This window comes from Pseudomyrmex gracilis, unplaced genomic scaffold (assembly GCF_002006095.1).
Source record: "Pseudomyrmex gracilis isolate BER0280 unplaced genomic scaffold, ASM200609v1 scaffold_802, whole genome shotgun sequence".
Classification (NCBI taxonomy): domain Eukaryota; kingdom Metazoa; phylum Arthropoda; class Insecta; order Hymenoptera; family Formicidae; genus Pseudomyrmex; species Pseudomyrmex gracilis.
In genome coordinates this window covers 866-1,348 of record NW_018021386.1, presented here as the reverse complement: position 1 = coordinate 1,348, position 483 = coordinate 866, and positions in this window count along the sequence as shown.

Below are 483 nucleotides of genomic sequence, written 5' to 3'. Positions count from 1 at the left end.
GTGTCGAATCGTACGGTGTCGAATAATTTCGTGTCGAATCGTACGGTGTCGAATAATTTGGTGTCGAATAAATCGGTGTCCAATAATTTTGTGTCCAATAATTGGGTTTTGAATCGATCGGTGTCGAATCGTACTGTGGTCAAACGAAACACGCCCCGCATAGACTTGGTTAGTCAAATTCAGTGCAACTCTTGCGTTTCACTGCTGTCAAGACGCAATAAACAACAGCACTTTCTGGATCAATCAAGTAGTAACTGGAAGAGAAATATCGATATCTTACGATACTTCTAATCACACAGAAGTAAATACAAATAATGAAAACAACATTAAGCTCTGCATTTGGTGGGATACTAAAGGTGTTGTATACTACAAACTGCTACCATCACATGAAAGTGATTTACACCAATATTCACAACAATTAAATAAATTAAAGCAAGCATTGGACAATAAACGACCGCAAATAGCGAAAAAGATGATTTTGTA